This window comes from Pleurodeles waltl, chromosome 7 (genome assembly GCF_031143425.1).
Source record: "Pleurodeles waltl isolate 20211129_DDA chromosome 7, aPleWal1.hap1.20221129, whole genome shotgun sequence".
Classification (NCBI taxonomy): Eukaryota; Metazoa; Chordata; class Amphibia; order Caudata; family Salamandridae; genus Pleurodeles; species Pleurodeles waltl.
The window spans coordinates 1,426,712,518-1,426,732,604 of record NC_090446.1 but is presented as its reverse complement, the minus strand read 5'-3'; the positions used below and the strand labels follow the sequence as shown (position 1 = coordinate 1,426,732,604).

At 46.4% G+C, this 20,087-nt stretch overlaps 1 long non-coding RNA gene across 1 annotated transcript in view; it reads left to right on the top strand.

Moving 5' to 3' along the window:
• Positions 1-20,087, top strand: part of LOC138246446 (uncharacterized) — a 126,388-nt gene that overhangs the window by 27,350 nt on the left and 78,951 nt on the right. Inside the window, exons 2-3 of the long non-coding RNA XR_011194291.1 lie at positions 16,402-16,466; positions 18,849-18,884. This is a non-coding gene — a long non-coding RNA (uncharacterized lncRNA). The remainder of the gene's footprint in view (positions 1-16,401; positions 16,467-18,848; positions 18,885-20,087) is intronic.

The window sequence follows — 20,087 nt, the reverse complement described above, 5'->3', positions numbered from 1 at the left end:
GGCAAACAAAGAAGCAGAAATGCACAAATTGTGGCTGAGAGAAATGATAAAGCAGTGAGAAGGAGGGGAAGACAAGCAGCAGGCATGCACTAAATGTGGCTGAGAGAAAAAAGAAAGATTTAAGAAGAAGGGCAAGACAAGAAGCAGGCATGCACAAAGTGGGGCATGGAGTAAGGAAAAAACAGTGAGAAGGTGGGAAATGGAAGCAGTAGGCATGCACAAAATGTGGCAGGGATAAAGGAGAAAACTGTGAGAAGGAGGGCAAGGCAGGAAGAAGGAAGGGACAAAATATGGCTGAGAGCAAGGATAAAACAGTGAGAAGGAGGGAAAGACAAGCAGTAGGCACACTCAAAATGGGGATGAAAGAGAAGCAGCAGGTATGCACTAAACTGGCCTCAGAGCAAGATGAAAGCAGTGGGAACAAGGGAAAGGCAAGCAGGAGGCATGCAGAAAATGGGTCTCACAGCAAGAAAAAAGCAGTGAGAACAACAGAAAGGCAGGCAGCAGGCACACATTATCAGGGATGAGAGCAAATAGAAAGCCTTGAGAGCGAGGGGAAGGCAAGCAGCAGACACACACAAAACATTGCTGAGAGCAAGGAAGCATAGAAAACGAGTGAAAGGCAAGCAGCAGGCACACACAGAACTGGTCAGGGAGAAAGCAGAGAAAATAAGGAAAAGGCAAGCAGCAGGCATGCACTAAATGAGGCTTAGAGCATAGAAAAAGCAGTCAGGACAAAGTTAAAGCAAGCAGCAGGCATGGACAAAATGAGCTGAGAACAAGGTAAAAGCAGTAAAGGCAAGCAGCAGGTTGAGGGCCAGGAAAAAGCAGTGAGAAGGAAGGAAAGGCAAGCGGGAGGCATGCACAAAACGTGGGTGAGAGCAAGCATTAAGCAGTGAGAAGGAGGGAACAGCAAGCAGCAGTCAGTACAAAATTGGGCTGAGAGGAAGGCCAAACCATTGAGCAGAAGTCAAGGAGGAAGGAGACACAAAACTGGGCTGACAGCAAGGAATAAGCTGTGAGAAGAAGGGAATGGCAAGCAGCAGGCATGAACAAACAGGCCCGAGAGCAAGGAGAAAGCATTGAAAAAGAAGGAAAGGCAAGCACGGAGGACTCATAAAACAGTATGAGAGCTAGGGCAAAGCAGTGAGAAGAAAATGTCAAGCAGCAGGTATGCCCAAAATGTGGTAGAGGGAAAGGAGAAGACTGTGAGAAGGAGGGCACACCAAAAAACAGGAATGCACAAATTGTGGCTGAGAGAAATGATAAAGCAGTGAGAAGGAGAGGAAGACAAGCACTAGGCATACACACGATGGGGCTAAGAGCAAGGAGAAAGCCGAGAGAAAGAGGAAATGGCAAGCAACAGGCATGCACAAAAGGGGACTGAAAGCAAGGAGAAAGCATTGAGAAAAAATATGTCAAGGAGCAGACACACAAAAAGCCGGGGGGAACCAAGGAGATAGCAGAGAGAATGAAGAAAAGGCAAGCAGCAGGCATGCATAAATTGGGGCTGAGAGCAAGAAAAATGAATGAGAAGGAGGGAAATGTAAGCAGCAAGCATGCACAAAATGAGCCATAGAGCAAGGAGAAAGCAGTGAGAATGAGGGAAAGGCAAGCAGAAGGCACATAAAAACAGGGCTGATGGCAAGGAGAAAGCTGTGGGAACAAGGGAAAGGCACGAAGCAGGCACACACAAAATTAGCCTGAGAACAAGGAGAAAGCAGTGAAAACAAGGAAAAGGCAGGCAGCAGGCATGCACTAAATGGGGCTGAGGGCATAGAAAAAGCAGTGAGAATGAAGTAGAAACAAGCAGCAGCCATGGGTAAAATAAGTTGAGAACAAGGTGAAAGCGTTGAAAATGAGAGAAAGGAAAGCAGCAGGAACGTTAAAAAAATGTGGCTGAAGGCAAGGAGAAAGCAGTGAGAAGGAGGGAAAGGCAAGCAGCAGACATGCAGAAAACATAGGTGAGAGCAAGAAGTAAGCAGTGAGAAGGAGGGAACAGGAAGCACCAGTCAGCACAAAATGGGGCTGAGGGGAAGGCAAAATCATTGAGCAGAATTGAAAGACAAGAACCAGGGACAAACAAAAAATGGGGCCAGGAGCAAGCAGAAAGCTGTGAGCAAGAGGGAAAGGCAAGCAGCAGGACTGCAAAAAACGGGGATGACAGCAAGAAGAAACCAATGAGAACAAGGGAAAGGCAAGCAGCAGGCACACACAAAACTGGTTTGTGAGCAAGAAGAATGCAAGGAGAAGGAAGACAATTCAAGAACCAGTCATGTACATAATAGAGTTGAGAGTGAGGAGAAAGCAGTGAGAAGGAAGGAATAGGGAGCAGCAGGCATGAACAAAATGTGACAGACAGCAAGGAGAAAGCCATGAGAAAGAGGTACAGGCAAGAAGCAGGCATGCAAAAAAGCGGGGCTTAGAGCAAGGAGATAGCATTGAGAAAGAGGGAAAGGGAAGCAGCAGGCCTACACAAAAAGGGGCTAATAGCAAGGAGAAAGCAATGAGAAGGAGAAAGTGGGCAGCAGCAGGCATGCAAAAAACAGGACTGAGAGCAAGGAGAAAGCAGTGAGAAGGATGGAAAGTCAATGAGCAAGAACCCAAGAAAACAGTGGGGGGGTTGAAGCCAGGAGGAAGCAGTGAGAACAAAAGAAGACAAGCAACATGCACCACAAACATCGGGCTGAGATCAAGAAGAAAGCAGTGAGAACAAGGGAAAGTCTTAGAGCAGGCACACACAAAATGGGGCTGACAGCAAGGAATAAGAAGTGAGAGCAAGGGAAAGGTAAGCAACAAGCATGCACAAAACAGGTCTGAGAGGAAGGAGAAAGCAGTGAAAAAGAAGGAAAGCAAGCAAGAAGGAATCAGAAAACAGGATGACAGCAAGGAGAAAGAAGTGAGAAGGAGGGAAAGGGAAGCACCAGGCACGAGCAAAATATGGCATCGTAAAAGAAGAAAGCTGTGAGAAGGAGAGCACGTAAAGAAGGACGAACACATAAAACGTGGCTGTGAGAAAAAAGATAAAGCAGTGAGAATGAGGGGAAGACAAGCAGCAGGCATGTACTAAATGTGGCTGAGAGAAAAAAGAAAGTTGTGAGAAGAAGGGCTATGCAAAATGGGGCATAGAGCAAGGAGAAAGAAGTGAAAAGGTGGGAAAGGGAAGCTGTAGTCACGCATACAATGTCACAGAGAGCAAGGAGAGAACTTTGAGAAGGAGGACAAGGCAAGAAGAAGGAAGGGACAAAATATGGCTGAGAAAGGATGAAGCAGAGATAAGGAGGAAAATACAAATAGTAGGCACACACAAAATGGGGATGAAAGCAAGGAGAAAGCAGTCCAAATGAAGGAAAGGCAAGCAGCAGCTGTAGGAATGTACCATCTTGCCTGGCATGTTACCCCCATTTTTATTTGTATGTATGTTTGTTTTTGCCAGTGTCACTGGAATCCTGCTAGCCAAGACCCCAGTGCTCATAAAGTGTGCCATGTATGTGTTCCCTGTGTGGTGCCTAATTGTATCACTGAGGCTCTGCTAACCAGAACCTCCTTGTTTATGCTCTCTCTGCTTTTAAAATTGTCACTGCAGGCTAGTGACTAATTTTACCAATTCTGATTGGCACACTGCGACACCTTTATAATTCCCTAGTATATGGTACCTGGGTACCCAGGGTATTGGGGTTCCAGGAGGTCCCTATGGGCTGCAGCATTTCTTTTCCCACCCATAGGGAGATCAGACAATTCGTACACAGGACTGCCACTGCAGCCTGAGTGAAATAACGTCCATGTTATTTCACAGCCATCTTACACTGCACTTCAGTAACTTATAAGTCACCTATATGTCTAACCCTCACTTAGTGAAGGTTAGGTGCAAAGTTACTTAGTGTGAGGGCACCCTGGCACTAGCCAAGGTGCCCCCACATTGTTCAGGGCAAATTCCCCGGACTTTGTGAGTGCGGGGACACCATTACACGTTTGAACTACATATAGGCGAATCCCTATGTGTAGCTTCACAATGGTAACTCCGAACATGGCCATGTAACACGTCTAGGATCATGGACTTGTCACCCCAATACCATTCTGGTGCCACCAAACACCTTTACACTGCCAACAAACTCCACGCCCTTAATCCAGGACGCTCCTCCATCTGCTTCCAGTCCACACCGACGTGCACCAAAGGACCCTTCTCCTGCAAAGCCTGCAATTTCACCTGCAATCTAACCTCCAAACTCCAAATCAGAACAGACAACAGCCTAAGATGCATCCTAGTTAACACCCGCTCCATCCACAAACATGCAATTGAACTCTGGGACCTCCTGACCACATACTCGCCTGAAGTCGCATTCCTCACCGAAACCTGGATGAATTCGGCCTCAGAACCAGATGTAGCCATAGCCATACCAGAAAACTACAAGATCACCAAAATAGCCCAAATCAACAGACCAGGAGGAGGAATCGCCTTAGTCCACAAAAACACCATAAGAGTCTCCACCAACTCCCACAACACCAATAACTCCGCTGAGCACCTCCACTTCAAAATCCACATCAACGCCAACAACACACTCAGAGGAACACTAGTCTACAGACCCTCTGGACCCAGACCGCAGTTCTGAGATGACATCGCCGATGCTATCAGCTCCCAAGCCCTCGCCTCAACAGACTACATCCTCCTTGGTGACGTAAACTTCCACCTAGAAAATAACAACGATACCAACACCACCAACCTAATCGACAACCTCACCAACTTCGGCCTCAAGCAACTCGTCACTACACCCACCCGCTCCGCAGGCCACACACTCGACCCCATCTTCTCAACCAGCAACCACGTCTCTTTCAGCCACACCACCGAACTCAGTTGGACAGACCACCGCTGCATCTACTTCTCCTACCAAAAACAAGTCACTCACCACCACCGCACACAACCCCCCCAACGCAACTGGTGCAAAATATCAACGGATCAACTGATCTCCACTCTCACCCGGGCCCCACCCCCTGAGACCCCAGACCCCAACATAGCCACCACCAACCTGCATCGCTGGATAGAAGATTGTGCCAACACCCTCTCACCGCTCAAAAAAAAAAAAAAACACCTCCCACAGAATCAAGGCCAGCTGGTTCACCCCAGAACTACAGGAATCCAAACGGCTATGTCGCAGAATGGAAAAAACCTGGCTCCTTGACCGTACCAACTTGAACCACATTGCTTTCAAGGATGCCCTATGCAAGCATCACCAACTGATCCACACCACCAAAAGGACCCACTTCAAAAACCGCATCAACGCCAACACTCACAACAGTAAAGAGCTCTTCGGCATCGTCAATGAGCTCTCCACCCCCAGGACCTGCTCCAACGAACCCATGCCATCACAGGAGTTCTGCAACTCACTGGCGACCCACTTCCGTCAAAAGATAGAAGAAATCCACAATAGCTTCAAACCCCAGACCCACCAGCTGACTACAAACACCCAAGAACCCAACGCTCCAAGCAACACCAACCTCATCCACACCTGGACCCCCGTCAACATAGAGGAAACCGCCACCACCATGGCCTCCATCCACTCCGGATCACCATCGGACTCCTGCCCACACCATATCTTCAATAAGGCAAACATCATCATCGCCCCCCTCCTCTGCAGAACCATCAACAGCTCCTTCGAGTCAGCCACCTTCCCAGAAAGATGGAAGCATGCAGAAATCAACGCCCTGCTAAAGAAACCAAAGGCAGACCCAGACGACCCCAAGAACTACTGGCCGATCTCCCTCCTCCCCTTCCCAGCCAAGGTCATCGAAAAAAATGTAAACAGCCAACTATCCCGGTTCCTGGAAGACAGCAAGGTACTCGACACCTCCCAATCCGGATTCCGCAGAAACCACAGCACTGAGACTGCACTCATTGCTGCCACAGACGACATTAGGACCATGCTCGACGAAGGAGAAACAGCAGCACTCATCCTCCTGGACCTCTCCTCAGCTTTCGACACGGTATGTCATCATACTCTCCGCACATGCCTACACAACGCTGGAATCCGCGACAAGGCACTTGACTGGATCTCGTAATTTCTCTCAGGCAGAACCCAGAGAGTCTGCCTCCCACCGTTCCTGTCAGAAGCTTCCAAAATCATCTGTGGAGTTCCCCAAGGATCTTCGCTCAGCCCAAGCTCTTCAACGTTTACATGGCCCCCCTCGCCAACATCGCACAAACCCACCTCATCAACATAGTTTCCTACACAGATGACACTCAGCTCATCCTCTCCCTCACGAAAGACCCTACAACTACAAAGAACAACCTCCACAATGGACTTCACGCCATCGCCAGCTGGAGGGAATCAAGCCACCTCAAGTTAAACACAGACAAGACAGAAATCCTAATCTTTGGCACCAAACCCTTCAACTTGGAATGATTCCTGGTGGCCCACCTCCCAAGGAACAGCGCCCTCACCCACCACCCACACACGCAACCTAGGCTTCATCTTGGACTCCACACTCAGCATGACTCAGCAGGTCAATGCCATCTCCTCTTCCTGCTACAACACTCTCTGCATGCTCCGCAAAATCTTCAAGTGGATTCCTGTTGAAACCAGGAAAACTGTCACCCACACCCTGGTCAGCAGCCGATTGGACTATGGAAACACCCTATATGCAGGAATAACAACAAAACTCCTAACTAAACTGCAAAAAATCCAGAACGCATCCGCCCGCCTCATTCTGGATATCCCACCCCGTGACCTCATTTCCCCCACCTCAGAGACCTTCACTGGATACCAGTGTCAAAGAGGATCACCTTCAACCTCCTCATCCACGCACACAAGGCCCTCCACAGCACAGGCCCAGCCTACCTCAACGACAGACTCACCTTCCACACCCCCACCGCAAACTACGCTCCCCCAGCCTCGCCCTCGCCTCCATCCCCCGCATCCGCTGCACCACGGCCGGAGGAAGATCCTTCTCTCACATAGCCGCCAAGACCTGGGACTCCCTACCGCTCCACCTTCGCCAGACCCAAGACCTCTTGACATTCAGGAAATGCCTCAAGACATGGCTCTTCGACCAGTAGCCCCCGCCCCCAGAGTCTTGAGACGCTAACGGGTGATTTGTGTGCTCTATGAATCCTTGATTGATTGATTGATTGATTGAAACTGGACAAAGGAAAGGGGAGTGACCACTCCCCTGTCCATCACCACCCCAGGGGTGGTGCCCAGAGCTCCTCCAGTGTATCCCAGACCTCTGACATCTTGACTGCAGAGGTGTGAGGGCACAATGGAGACCTCTGAGTGGCCAGTGCCAGCAGGTGACGTCAGAGACCCCTCCTGATAGGCTCTTACCTGGTTAGGTAGCCAATCCTCCTCTGAGGGCTATTTAGGGTCTCTCCTGTGGGTTCCTCTTCAGATAACGAATGCAAGAGCTCACCAGAGTTTCTCTGCACTTCTTTCTTCAACTCTCTTCAAGTTTTACCGCTGACTGCTCCAGGACACCTGCAAAATTGCAACAAAGTATCAAGAAGACTACCAGCAACATTGTAGCGCCTCATACTGCCGGATTTCTCTACTGTTTCCTCGTGGTGCACGCTCTGAAGGCCGTCTGCCTTCACCCTGCACTGGAAGCCAAGAAGAATTCTCCTGTGGGTCAACAGAATCTCCCCCCTGCTAACGCAGGCACCAAACTTCTGCATCACCGGTCCTCTGGGTCCCTTCTTATCTTGACGAGCGTGGTCCCTGGAACACAGGAGCTAGATCCAAGAGACCCCAACAGTCCAGTGGTCCTTCTGTCCAAATTTGGTGGCGGCAAGTCATTGCCTCCCCACGCCAGACAGTAATCCTTTGTACTGTGTGATCTGCAGCTGCTATTGCTTCTGCGCACTTTGGCAAGTCTTCCTTCATGCACAGCACAGCCCAGGTCCCCAGCACTCCGCCCTGCATTGCCCAACTCGCTGTGTTGACCTTCGACTTCGTGGGACCCTCTTTTGTTGTGCTGAGACAACCACCGTGCTCAGATCTTCTGAATGCCTGTTCAGGTTCTGTGGGTGCTGCCTGCTTCTGCATGGGCTCTCTCTGTTGCTGAGCACCCTCTCTGTCTCCTCCTCCAAGGAGTGACATCCTGGTCCTTCCTGGGCCGTGGCAGCACACAAAATTCTCAATCACAACTCTTGCAGCTACCAAGAGTTGTTTGCGGTCTTTCTGTGTGGAAACAACTCTGCGTCCTCCAGCACGCACGTGGGGCATCTTCTGACCAAAGCAGAAGTTCCTGGAGCCTTCCGTTGTTGCAGAATCATCAGCTTCTTCTACCCGGAGGCAGCCCTTTTGCACCTTCATCCAGGGTTTAGTGGGCTCCTGCCCCCCCTGGACACTTATGTGACTCCTGCACTTGGACCCCTTTCTTTGCAGGTCCTCAGGTCCAGGAATCCATCTTCAGTGCTTTGCAGTCAGTTGTTGCCTTTGCAGAATCCCCTATCCCGTCTTTACTGTCTTTCTGGGGTAGTAGGGTAACTTTACTCTTACTTGTCAGGGTCTTGGGTGGGGTATCTTGGACACCCTTAGTGTTTTCTTACACTCCCAGCGACCCTCTACACAATACGCTAGGCCTGGTGTCCATTCGTGGTTCGCATTTCACTTTTGGAGTATATGGTTTGTGTTGCCCCTAGGCCTATTTTCTCCTATTGCATTCTATTGTGTTCTACAGTGTTTGCATTACTTTTCTAAGTGTTTTACTTACCTGATTTTGGTTTGTGGGTATATTTTATGTATATTACTTTCCTCCTAAGGGAGCATATCCTCTGAGATAATTTTGGCATATTGTCACTAAAATAAAGTACCTTTATTTTTAGTAGCTCTGAGTATTGTGTTTTCTTGTGATATAGCGCTGTATGATATAAGTGGTATAGTAGGGGCTTTGCATGTCTCCTAGTTCAGCCTAAGCTTCTCTGCTATAGCTACCTCTATCAGCCTAAGCTGCTAGAACTCTACTAATCTGCTAATAAGGGATAACTGGACCTGGCACAAGGTGTAAGTACCGCAAGGTACCCATTATAAGCCAGGCGAGCCTCCACAGCAGGCATACACAAAACATGGCTGAGAGCAAAGAGCTGTGAGAAAGAGTGAAAATGAAGTGGCAGCCGTGCAGAAAAGTGTCCTTAGAGCAAGATCAAAGAAGTGGGAACAAGGGAAAGGGAAGCAGCAGGCATGCAGCAAATGGGTCTGACAGCAACGAAAAAGTAGTGAGAACAACATAAAGGCAAGCAACAGGCAAGCTCTAATGGGGATGAGAGCAAATAGAAAGCGGTGAGAACAAGGGAAAGGCAAGCAGCAGACACACAGAAAACATTGCTGAGAGCAAGGAAGCAGTGCAAATGAGTGAAAGGCAAGCAGCAAGCACACACAAAACAAATCTCGAGGCAAGGAGAAAGCTCAGAAAAGAAGGAAAAGGCAAGCAGCAGGCATTCACTAAATGGGGCTGAGAGAATAGAAAAAGCAGTGAGAATGAAGTTAAAGCAAACAGCAGGCATGGACAAAATGAGCTGAGAGCAATGAGAAAGCAGTGAGAATGAGAAAAGGCCAAGCCTCAGGCACGTAAAAAATGGGGCTGAGGGCAAGGAGAAAGCAATGAGAAGGAGGGAAAAGCAAGCAGCAGGCATGCACAAAACAGGGTTTAGAGCAAGTAGTAAGCAGTGAGAAGGAGGGAACAGCAAGCAGCAGTCAGCACAAACGTGGGCTGACAGGAAGGCAAAATCATTGAGCAGAAGGGAAAGTCAAGGAGCAAGGACACACAAAATGGGGGTAAGAACAAGTAGAAAGCTGTAAGAATGAGGGGAAGGCAAGCACCAGGACTGCACAAAACAGGGCTGAGAATAAGAAGAAACCAATGAGAACAAGGGGAAGGCAAGCAGCATGCACACTCAAAGCTGGGTTGTGAGCAAGAAGAAAGCAGTGAAACGGAATAAAATTCAAGAAGCAGTCAAGTACATAACTTAGTTGAAAGCGAGGAGAAGTGAGAAGGAGGGATCAGGGAGCAGCAGACATGAACAAAATGTGACAGAGAGAAAGGAGCAAGCTATGAGAAGGAGGTAAAGGCAAGAAGCAGACACATAACAAAACTGGGCTTGGAGCAAGGAGAAAGCAGTGACAAAGAGGGAAAGGGAAGCAGCAGGCATGCATAAAAAAGGGGCTGGTAGCAAGGAGAAAGCAATGAGAAGGAGAAACTGGCCAGCAGCAGGCATGCAAAAAACAGGACTGAGAGCAAGGAGAAAGCAGTGAGAAGGAGAGACCGTCAATGAGCACGAACCCAAGAAAACAGAGGGGGCATTCAAGCAAGGAGGAAGCAGTGAGGACCAGAGAAGGCAAGCAACATGCATCACAAAATGGGGCTGAGATCAAGAAGAAAGCAGTGAGAAGAAGGGAATGCAGGCACACACAAAATGGGGCTGAGAGCAAGGAATAAGAAGTGAGAGCAAGGGAAAGGTCAGCAACAAGCATGCACAAAACAGGTCTAAGAGCAAGGAGAAAGCAGTGAAAAAGAAGAAAAGCAAGCAAGAAGGAATCAGAAAACAGGATGAGAGCAAGGAGAAAGCAGTACGAAGGAGGGAAAGCGAAGCAGCAGGCACGAGCAAAGTGTGGCAGAGAGAAAGGAAAAAGCTGTGAAAAGGAGGGCACGAAAAGAAGGACGAACGTACAAATCATGGCTGTGAGAAATTATAAAGCAGTGAGAAGGAGGGGAAGACAAGCAGCAGGCATGCACTAAATGGGGCAAAAGTCAAGGATAAAGCAGTGAGAAGAAAATGTCAAAGAGGAGGCACCCAAAAAACAGGATGGGAGCAAGGAGAAAGTAGTTAAAATTAGAGAAAGGCAAGCAACAGTTACCACAAAAGGGGACAGAGACAATGAAGATAGCAGTGAGAAGGAGGGAAAGTCTTCAGGACAAAAAATACTTTATACACAATGAATCGGTAAAAATAAAAAATACTATGTTTTGTAATTACAACCCATATTATATAGCACTAAGGTTTAACGGCTAAACATCATCCCAAACCATCTTTCCATTCCTTAAATTTCAAACTGAACCTCTTTATTACAGAAGCAATATTTATGTGGATTTACTACACCGAGTCTCTGAGTCTTTTTATGATAATCATATAATTTACTGTAATCCCTTTCAAGTGCCATCATGCCCTTGAAGTAACATTCTCTTAAAAATGCAATAACATTTACTGATTTATTGTGTTATGGTGCCATTTGACTTCTGAATTACTCACTGCCATCCATGTTATTGTTTATTTCTGCAAGGATAAAGATAATTATTTTCATTATTTGTACTTTTAATTTGTTTATTTTAATACCTCAAGCCCTTTTAAACCCAATGGAGACTTATAAGTTCCCCACCAATTAAATAGTAAATCATTTATTCTCTTCTGCCAATCTGAAAAAAAAATTCAGTTTAAATATCGCAAACATTTTATTGGTCATGCCTCCTACAATTGTTTCTCCTTCAGCGGTTTATTCATGCCATACGTTTCTTTCGTGTTCTGTATCTCACACACGAGCTACAAGACAGAAACGGGGGCCCTCTCCCCTTTAGTTACCTGGCCCCGTACTCCATCATATGTCCTATGGCTATCCCTCCAATATATATCAATCTTTCTTCAATAGTGCTCGGTAGAGGAAGTACCTCTATTTCTCTTCTTACATGTGAAATGGCGTTCTGCAGTCTCTCATGTAATGTATTACCTCGTTGTTTCTAGTGCTATCATGTTTTCTGCCCTATTTCTATCACGTTTTCTCAGCATGGTCAGATATCGTCTCAGGTTTCTGATCTCGCCATTTTAACTACTGGCAGCCCTAAGTGGGAAATTATTTTCTTTTTTTGATGGATAAGATAAACAAATAGCTGGCAAATAATTCAAATTACTACAATTAAAAACATAATTTGATAATGGATATTTCATCTTTACCACAATTTTAAATCCTGTATTTATGTTATGGGCGTTATTGATTACAACTTCTAGTTCTCCATTTTGATTCCAGGTAAGTGTGAGGAGAGTTTTTTTTAAGGAACAACACTTGTCCACACTTACATATATTTCTATTAAACAGTCATACCTGAAGACATTTATATGATATTTATATTAAAACTATTATTAAATTAAACAATTAATCATATCAAGTACTTCAAATCCAACAATCGTCCCATACATGTTATGTTATGTGTATTTTTAGAGCCCATGGCTACCCGAAGGCCTCCCAGCACTGGATGCAGACTTCTAGAGATTGATGTAAGGGTTATACTCTGAATAACAAGGTTTTGAGAAGTCAATGAAAGGAAAGCTTTTGACTGGTCGGGCGAAGGCTGAGAGGAAGGGAGTTCCATAATTTGGCTTCTAGATAGGCCATAGAACTGCCACCCCATCTGCCTCTTTTTACTATAGGAAGTCTGGCTAATGCAGCCAATGAAGATCTAAGCTGCCTTGAGGGTGTATAGAAAGAAGTCAGTGACCTCAAGTGAGAGGGGCCCAGTTATGTAAAGATCTGTGGACACAGCATAGTTCTTTGAACCTTATTAACTGTTCCATGGGGAGCCAATGAAGAGAGGAAATAGCTGCTTTGGAGGATAGGTTTCTAGATATATTCAGGAGAAGCTGCGCAGAGGCGTTCTGAACCACCTACAGTCTTCTGATTACGTACCTAAGGGAACTAAAGTACAGTGCATTGCCATATAAGAGCCGAGAGACAATAAGGGCCTGGACAATGAGTCTTTTGGCTGCAAATGGAAGAACTTTGAAGCCTTTCCTCAAGAGTCTAAGCAGACTGAAGCAACTTGCAGTGATCCTTTTTACTTGGTAATCCATGATGAGCCAAGGGTCCACCCAGACTCCTAGGCTCTTAATATTTCTGTAAGATGTCACACTTGGTCGCCATTTTAACTTCAGGCCATTTCATTGCTCCCCTATTTTTTTCTTTTTTCTACAACCAAATGTCCCTTGTGATTCGAGATGTTAATCAAATTATATATCCTGTATTTATGTAAAGGGCATTATCAGTTACAACTTCCAATTTCACCATTTTAATTCTGGGTAAGCGTGGGAGAGGTTTTTTGGAAATAAATCTTATTTTCCCCCATTTCACTTTCAGACACTTATTGATCAATCATATCTGCATCAGTCCAGGCTGACACAACTTGAGTCAGCACTGATGCATCACTACACAAATCTTTGCCACCCTTAGCAGCTTCCTCAATGACTATGCTGGACCTTGCATCTCAAGCTTCAGTAGACGGTGATTGAGGAAACTGCGTGACACATCTAGGCACAGAACCTCACATTGCTAGCTCCATATCAATCGTTTCTCTACGCTGGCCAGCGCAACGCAACAGAAAGACTTTGGGCCTGATTACAACTTTGGAGGAGGTGTTAATCCGTCCCAAAAGTGACGGTATAGTGACGGATATACCACCAGCCGTATTACGAGACCATTATATCCTATGGAACTCGTAATACGGCTGGTGGTATATCCGTCTAATTTGGGACGGATTAACACCTCCTCCAAAAATGTAATCAGGCCCTTTGTGTTGCTCTACATGTAGGATTTAAGTTACTCTTGTTCCGTGAGCTTAACTGGATCCCTAGAGTGGGCCAGTGCTCCATCACTGTCGGCCTGAATTTGCGTCTTTGTCCCAGTTCAGTGTGACCAAATTACTTTAGTTATTTGGTATTGTTTTATTTATTAAAGTTTACTCTACATTTCTAATTTGGTGTGGGGTGTCTCTTGTGTTGTCTTTCACTTTATTACTGTTTGAAGTACAGCATAAATACACATTGGGGGTCATTATAACCTCGGCGGTCTTTTCTCAAGACCGCCGAGGGACCACCGTGTTGAAGACCGCTCTGCTCGGCGTATTATGACTGTTGGGAGCTCTACGTCGTTTTTCCAACGGAGAGCCGCCAACAGCCATAGTGACAGGTGGCGGGGAAGTGGAGGTTGCTCCACCTTCACCACCACGCCAACAGAACACCGCCCAGCGAATCACGTCCTGTGATTCTGCGTGGCGGTGTTCTGTTGGCGCTGTGGTGTCGGCGGAGCTGCCCCCATGGCTCCCGTCCCCTCCCGGAGGATCGACGGAACAGGTAAGTCGATCGTCCGTCAGGGGAGGGGGGTGGTGGGGAGTTGTGTGTTGTGTGGGTGCATGGGGGTGTGCGTGGGTATATGTAGAGGGGGTGTGTGAGTGCGTATATGCTTGCGGGGGTGGTGAGTGTTTTGGGAATGAGTGCGTTTATGTCTGTAGATATGTCTGTGTGGATGCGCGCGTGTATGTTTGAATGTGGGTGTGCGTGTCTGACTGTATATGTGGATGTTGGCATGTTTGTCAGTGTGTGTGCGTGTATGTGTGTTGGTGGTGCCTGTGTGCGTGTCGGGTGTGTATGTGTAAGGTAATGTCGGGGTGGGGAGGGGGGTCCTGCCACCTTTGGGGGGTGGCAGGGGTGGTGGGGGTTATAGGGGAGGGAGTCGGGATGGGGGTGGGGGGTGGGGGAGACCCCTATCAGTGCCAGGGAAGGAATTCTCTGGCACTGATAATGCTTACCGCCATGGATTTCATGGCGGTTCCTACCGCTGGAAATCCACGGCGGTAAGCCGGGTCAAAATACCAGTGGCGGTATTGTCACGGCCGCCGGGCTGGAGACCCAGGTCTCCAGCCCAGGGGTCATCTCCGCCCTGGCAGGCAGAACGGAGAAGCGGCGGATGACCATGGCGGTAACCGCCATGGTCATAATTCCAAAATAAGAAACGCCAGCCTGTTGGCGGTCTTGTTGGCGGTCTTACCGCTGCTTTAACACCGTCCGCCAGGGTTGTAATGACCCCCATTGTCTCTAAATTAAGCCTTACTGTTTTTTGCTAAACTACCAGAGGGGTGAGCACAGATTCATTTGGGGTTGCTTCTAACTTCACCCTGACAAGGATTGTGGTTGCTGCTTCAGTAGGGGTTAACCCCCTCAACCAGTAACCCAATTTCTTACAGTTAATGGCTTCAAAGACCCTGAGTCTAGATCACAATGCTTCTTCATATTTAAGGATTGGGGGCTCTTTCTGTTTTTGACTTTTTGTGTCTGTGTGGAGGTTGAGTGGTGGGTGTTAGCAAAGGCAGCTGTCAGGTAGGCAGAGACCCTTTATCCCCAGTGCATGATTTGCAAATAAAAACGTGCCAGTGCCCAAAGCTCGCCTCTGTAGCACCCAGGTGCTGCAGTTAAATGTGCGACCAATGAATACCGCTGCAGCATAATCCTAAACCCACCTCGAGGCCCTTTAAGCCACTTGCACCCATCCCCTGTCTCTTCAGCTCACTTCTGCAGATTTCTGCTTTCTCCCTTTGAGACGCTTCTCAGTACTTCTCTTTCGCCATCCTTCCCATATGTGTCTTCTGCTCACAGTAAATGCCTGATGTTGAAAAAAAAAGAGTGCCAGCTCTCAAAAATAAGTCTTGGTGCCACCATCAGAAACCACTGGCCCAAATTAAGCATTGTTTGTCCCTCCTCCGGATTTTTGTTCTCTCTCTTGGTCCTAAATTGGGCCTGGGGAATACTGAATCAATTAACCTCATGCCAATGTTCCTCTGAAACCAGATGCTGAGTACTCTGCACCCCTTTCTCATGTTTATTTACTTCAAGTTCAGTAGAAAATTTAAGATGGGAGAAAACCAAACAAAATGTGCTGTACGTTTTTGTTCTCTGTATCATTCCCATTGCTTTAACCACATAGAAAGTTACATCCCTGATTTGTTCATGCTGTGGTTAGAGAATGTGTGGAGCTTAAAAACTGTGCAGTGGACCAACGTTAGATTTATCACGGAATTGATCTTCTGTATAATTTCTTTAACTGCCATGATCTAACTTATTTGGATTCAGTTCAACTTTCATTTGAAGAGTTCTTATTGTCATCGCTGTGACACTTACTCAAAAAGTCCTGTCCTTGTCCTTAAGTTATTTTCTAGAAATGCAACCTGGCCACACCACTATGGGTTCCTTTTTATGTCCTCGTCCAGTATCTGCTCATTTCCACAGCATCCTTATAGCAGCAGCTGATGTTTATCCTCCAAGACTGTCACAAAAACACTTCTGACTTGGTTGTCCTCTACAAATAGGTGCTTTGTAATCCATACACAATGCCAATTCCAACTTGAAGCACTCTTGTGGTGTTTTTTCAGAAGGCAGCATATGTTTTCAGGTCGATCGGTACTCTCACAAAGTTCGGGTTGATAATGTCAGGCTCCTAAACATGACAAATCTTAGTGTCATTTCACATACAAAAGAACAGAACTTGCTAGATTAAGCATTCACGTTTTACTTTGGAAGAACAATGCATTTTTTGGTGATGACATAGCCACACCAAACTAAGACATAACAATGTTTAACCTTACTCTTGTTTCCAGATCAGCCTCAATGCCATCGCTCACAATGGGAAACAAGGACAATATTCTACTGGCGCTCCTCATGGGTGAGGATACAATGATCCAAATGACCACAGTGTTTAACAGATGCTAAACCTCATGGGTGAGGATACAATGATCCAAATGACCACAGTGTTTAACAGATGCTAAACCAAGACATAACATTGTATGATGCTAGAATACCTATTTATATATTCCATTTAAACAATTTCCTATAACTACCTGACACTGCATGAGCACTTTCAGGGCACAACCTACCAGTCCTGTGTTAGGAAATATATGAATATGAGCTTGAATGACATATGCTAATGTTAACTTTTGAGTAAATTTAGGTGGCCTACCCTCAGAGAATTAACCACATAAAATGTTACAACCACCTTTCACTGCTGTAGCAGACCTGGCCTCATATTTAAATATGGTAGGTGCGGTGAGTGACTGCACCCGCTTGCGGGTGGTCGACTGGGGGCATTCCTGGGACTATTGCACACCACTCTTATCCCACTATGTGGCACACTCCCACACAGCTCCCTTGCCTCTATGCGTACATCGGTGATACTGTACGGGCTCAGGAGCAAAGTTTTTCTTCATGTGATAGTCTATGCCCTCAAGTGAGGGAGCTCCAGCTCATAGGTGCAGTGGCTAAAAATGTTCTCTGGCGAGATCCATGTTATAGAAGGGGTTACACAAAAAAACCATGGCCTCTTTTATGATACCAAAGAGCCCTGGAGGAACAAGAGGTGGGTGTAAATGCCTGTTGTTCCCTCAGGGCACTTACAGTAGTACATCCCCTGGAAAGACAAGCCATAAATGCTCTTAGTCACCTCCTTTAGAAAAAAATATATATATAAGCCTAAGAAATGGCAAGTTAGTTAATATCTGAATCAGTAGTAATTTATCTCCGAAAAGAAATGGGTACAGGCTGAGCCAAAGGGAGGAGAGTGACCTGAATGAGAACTTCATAGATAGTGAATCAGTCAAGGAAGAATTATATCTAGCCTTGGCTTAGTAATGTAGAGAATTCACTGGTGAACCGTTTAAGTTCAACAAAATAAGTATGGCTTGTCACATGTAATGCCAACCTCTTCCACAGACCTCTGCAACAATCAGCAATGATTCTTCAGACACAAACCTTTACATAACTATTAATAACTCAGCTACCGGCGTGGCCTCACCTGGAGACTTTCAGAAAGTTTGGTTCTGTTTTCAGAAACCTAATTATTATTTGCATATGGCACTGAATTAAACAGTGAGGTTCCCTACAAGCTCAGTAAATAAAATGGCCTGATTTATGACTGAAATTTTGCAAACTAGATTAAGGGGGTGATTCTAACTTCGGCAGGCGGCGGAGGCCGCCCGCCGAAGTTCCCCCACCAAAATACCGCTCCGCGGTCGAAAGACCGCTGAGGGTATTTTGGGATTTGCCCTGGGCTGGCGGGCGGCCGCCAAAAGGCCGCCCGCCAGCCCAGGGCAAATCAACCTTCCTACTAAGATGCCGGCTCAGAATTGAGCCGGCGGAGTGGGAAGGTGCGACGGGTGCAGTTGCACCCGTCGCGTATTTCAGTGTCTGCTAGGCAGACACTGAAATACTTTGTGGGGCCCTCTTACGGGGGCCCCTGCCGTGCCAATGCCATTGGCATGGGCACGGCAGGGGCCCCCAGGGGCCCCGTGGCACCCCCTACCGCCATCCTGTTCCTGGCGGGCGAACCGCCAGGAACAGGATGGCGGTAGGGGGTGTCAGAATCCCCCATGGCGGCGCAGCAAGCTGCGCCGCCATGGGGGATTCTAAGGGCAGCGGTAAACCGGCGGGAGACCGCCGGTTTACCCTTTCTGACCGCGGCCAAACCGCCGCGGTCAGAATGCCCTGCGGGGCACCGCCGGTCTGTCGGCGGTGCTCCCGCCGACCCTGGCCCCGGCGGTCTGAGACCGCCGGGGTTAGAATGAGGGCCTAAGTGTGTTCGGTGCTTAGAATATGTAACTACAAGTGAGTGAAAGGTAACTAAGGTTGTCCTCATACACATTGACTATGAAGGTTCTGTGCTTTTTGTGGATAATCCCATTGTTTTGATGGTTACGGATGCAGGTATGTCACTCATAGCAAAATGTCAAGAAGCGATTCACCAGGCTCTGCAGCACCCCCACCCTACAGTTCCTTCCTCTACACATATATTTTAAGATGCTGCCTGTCTGAATTGTAAACTTCACCATACCTCTAAACTACAGGTACAGATGTATCCTTTTAATTTACCTGATGGGGGCACTTTTACCGCACTGAAGATAATGCTCTGTCAGATACATGTTGATTGAAGGTCAGAGTCCTGCTGCCTAGAGCTGCCCCTGTCCTTCCTCTCACGTGACATAGAGAAGGACAGCACATGCTTTATTTACCAAAAACTCTAACATAATGACACAGTTATATTTTTATCCCACAGGATTTGCCTTGACACTGGCACCTACACAAGCCTCCAGTAAGTATTATTCCCAATTTCAATCTTTGATGCAAGTATCTCTCAGATATGAAGCTTGCTATGTTACGTGTAAATATGGCAGCAAGAGCAGCAGCTGTATTAGTATTACTGCTGACATCACCACCACTGTATTTAGAGCATGTCCGGTAAATAATGGTAATAATGAGGTGTACCATTCTTTCTGGTCATTTTCTCATCTTTCCTCTAGCAGACCCTCACTGCAGCAAACAATTCTGACGAATAGGAAAGGTGTGACAGTATCATTGTCACTCCTAACAGTAATTGCCACTAATTTATAAAAGGAGAACACAGAAAATGTATTTCTGACACCGTCCCTGATTCAATTTGAAAATAGATGGGTGTAGGAAACTGATAATGCGTCAGAACCTTGATAAGTAAACTTACAAGGAGACACATCTAGGCCAATGAACCTTTTGACCACGTTTGGAGACTTCCCAGAATGAGATATCCGTTTAGCATCACAATCAATATGTCAATAACTCTTTCAATATTCACAATAACTAATCATTATGCTACTCAATAACATTCAATATAGCTCAATACAGCGAAGGCACTATGACCTTTCAGCCATGAATAACCACACAAACCTAGTTATGTGTTAGGATATTTATTCCCTATTAGTTACAATCTAATATCATATTTATTAGTTTCAACATCAACAAGCATGTCAAAACCACTATAACTTGGCAATCAGAGCAAGACTTTATCAAAGCATAGATCATGAACAATTAGAATAAAGCACAACGTTAATATGAATCAACTTTAGCAGAGTAACATTAGTACATTATTCATCAAAGCAAGATCTTAGTCATTTGTCTATTTGCATCTGATATTAGTGAATAACTTAACTAACTTCGAATTAGCATCAGCATGTTGGGTTTCATGCAAAACAATTTGGCAAACAGAAGTTTAGAAAAACATCTAACTGTGGCCTCTATCAAAAGAGTAGTTGGTACCTAGAAAGAAAAGGCAAACAGACAATTACAATTTTTCATCAGATAGTTACCCCTCCAACGTATCAGCAATCAGCGTCAGTCTTCGTCCTCAGGACATCAGTTGATTTCGCCATCAGCAAAGATAGGACGGGACAAGTCTCAGTATGGCATAGTTAAGAATAGGCTCTTCCTTCATAAGGAAGAGAAGTCAGTATGAGGTAAGGATTCAATAGAGGATGGTTAGGAT